The sequence below is a fragment of the Scylla paramamosain genome, unplaced genomic scaffold (assembly GCF_035594125.1).
Source record: "Scylla paramamosain isolate STU-SP2022 unplaced genomic scaffold, ASM3559412v1 Contig4, whole genome shotgun sequence".
NCBI classification, from domain to species: domain Eukaryota; kingdom Metazoa; phylum Arthropoda; class Malacostraca; order Decapoda; family Portunidae; genus Scylla; species Scylla paramamosain.
Genome location: NW_026973669.1, coordinates 1115001 through 1117887, shown reverse-complemented (window position 1 = coordinate 1117887; position 2887 = coordinate 1115001). Strand labels below are relative to the sequence as shown.

At 44.9% G+C, this 2887-nt stretch overlaps 1 protein-coding gene across 1 annotated transcript in view; it reads right to left on the bottom strand.

Annotated features, from left to right (window-relative positions):
* Nucleotides 1-2156: 2156 nt before the first annotated feature.
* LOC135096455 (oocyte zinc finger protein XlCOF6-like) overlaps nucleotides 2157-2887 on the bottom strand; it is a 14082-nt gene continuing 13351 nt past the window's right edge. Inside the window, exon 6 of the mRNA XM_063997957.1 lies at nucleotides 2157-2887. This exon is cut by the window's right edge and continues 2893 nt beyond it. The gene's annotated coding sequence lies outside the window, so the exon portion shown is untranslated.

Genomic DNA, 2887 nt, shown 5'->3' with positions numbered 1-2887 from the left:
GCCATCTCTGTCCACACACTGCTGCAGTCTTCTTTCACAGCTCCCTACTGACTACTGATGCAGTCTATTTCCACCTGCCATCTCTGTCCACACACTGCTGCAGTCTTCTTTCACAGCTCCCTACTGACTACTGATGCAGTCTATTCGTCACACCCCACTCTGAGAACCACTTCCTTGCTGTCTCTGCCTCTTTCAAGCTTGGGGGCAGATCTTGCTAGCAATTTTATTGAAATTTTATATACTCCTAACTATTTGGCCAAAAAATGTCAATATAATTTGATAAGAGGCCTTACTTTCTCACCACTATTGTCTCCACCCTGATGCAAGAGTTAACCAGCATTCTCAATCTTTCATCACTATTCTGTCCACCTCCCTAATGCAAGAGTTAACCAGTATTCTCAGTCTTTCAACACTATTCTGTCCACCTCCCTAATGCAAGAGTTAACCAGTATTCTCAATCTTTCACAACTATTCTGTCCACCTCCCTAATGCAAAAGTTAACCAGTATTCTCAATCTTTCACCATTATTCTGTCCCTCTCCCTGATACAAGAGTTAACCAGTATTCTCAATCTTTCACCACTATTGTCTCCACCTCTCTAATGCAAGAGTTAACCAGTATTCTCAATCTTTCACCACTATTCTGTCCACCTCCCTAATGCACGAGTTAACCAGCATTCTCAATCTTTCACCACTATTCTGTCCACATTCTGAATGCAAGTTAACAAGCATTCTCAATCTTTCACCACTATTGTCTCCACCTCCCTAGTGCAAGTTAACCAGTATTCTCAATCTTTCATCTCTACTCTGTCCACCTCCCTAATGCAAGAGTTAACCAGTATTCTCAATCATTCACCACTATACTGTCCACCTCCTGAATGAAAGAGTTCAACAGTATTCTCAATCTTTCACCACTATTCTGTCCACCTCTCTGATGCAAGAGTTAACCAGTATTCTCAATCTTTCACCACTATTGTCTGCAGCTCCCTAGTGCAAGAATTAACCAGTATTCTCAATCTTTCACCACAATACTCTCCACCTCCTGAATGAGAGTTAATCAGTATTCTCAATCTTTCACCACTATTCTGTCCACCTCCCTGATGCAAGAGTTAACCACTATTCTGTCGACCTCCCTGATGCAAGAGTTAACCAGTATTCTCAATCTTTCACCACTATTCTGTCCACCTCCCTGATGCAAGAGTTAACCAGTATTCTCAATCTTTCACCACTATTCTGTCCACCTCCCTGATGCAAGAGTTAACCAGTATTCTCAATCTTTCACCACTATTCTGTCCACCTCCCTGATGCAAGAGTTAACCAGTATTCTCAATCTTTCACCACTATTCTGTCCACCTCCCTGATGCAAGAGTTAACCAGTATTCTCAGTCTCTCATCCCCTTTACTGGCACACTCCTGAACTCCCTGCCTGCTGCTGTTTCCCCCTGCCGGTGACTTGAACTCTTTCAGGAGGGAGGCTTCAACACACTCACCTAGCTTTGAATAGCAAGAGATGCAATGTTAAGTATCATCTCTCTCCATATCTGTCTTGTCTCCCACACCGTCCTCTCTCCCTCTCCCTCTCCCCTGCACTCCCACCCGCTCTGCCTGTCTCTGTGGCTTGTTTTTCAATCAAGTTTTGTTGTTTTCTTGTTTTGGTGAGAAGTGATGAAGAAGGCAGACCATCAGAACACCACGGCTATTGATGCACAGACCAGCAGTTTTCTTTGCCTCCCAGGATCATCAACCTTTCAACCCTTTCACAGCGACAGTCAACACTTCGCAGCACTAAAAGCAATGTGTAAAACCTCCACAAGCATTCACAGCAAAGAAAGGGATTAATAGGAAGAGATTTTGCAGCAGCAGCAGCAGCAGCAGCAGCACACAAGAACACAAGGGTTGGTGCAGGAAGCCGTCAGGCCTGCACGTGGCAGTCCCTGTACAAAACATGCCTGTCTATTTCCACCTGTCATCCCTGTCCATACATTTGTCTAATATTTCAAAGCTCTGTAATGACTCAGCACTAACAACCTGACTACTGAGTCTATTCCAGTCATCCACTACTCTGTCTGTCATGGCAAGTTTATTATTGGCCATTTTGTACACACACACACACACACACACACACACATTATTTACTGTATAACAACATTACTCAGCATTCTAGCAACAAAAGTTTATTCCAACACTTGAGTACAAAGTAACAACACACAAACACTAGTCACTCCAAGTCCCTCACACACCACCAGCACATCCACAACACCTCACCCCCACAGGAGTGTTTGGATGTGTCTGGCAACACCACTCTTCCTACAGAAACACTGCCACAAACACCACACCTGTACTTCCTTACCACAGTGTGGGTGAGGATGTTTGTCAAGATTACATTTCAGAATAAACCTTTTGGCCAGTCACCACACCCACAAGTCACTACTGGTACTGCCAGCTGGTTTGTGGCAGTAGTCTTGTGGCCAGTCACCACACCACACCACACCCACAAGTCACTACTGGTACTGCCAGCCGGTTTGTGGCAGTAGTCTTGTGGCCAGTCACCACACCACACCACACCCACAAGTCACTACTGGTACTGCCAGCTGGTTTGTGGCAGTAGTCTTGTTTTTTGGTGTTAGTTCTGACCTGCAAATCTTTTTCAAGGTGTTAAGGTAATTCTTTGTTGATTGTTTTTCTCATTTTTTGTGTTGTAGTGTGGCATTCTCTTGTGTTCCCAAACACTTGCATGTGGGGTGTTGAGCAAGGTGTTGAATGGCAAGGTGTTGAATGCAGTCCTGTTCACCAGTGTGTGTGTTTCTGGTGCTACCTTCTTGCCAGTCCTGCCAGTGCATGTGGAGCACTCCACCAGACCAAACTCCACACCGGTGTCTCTGTCGGCCA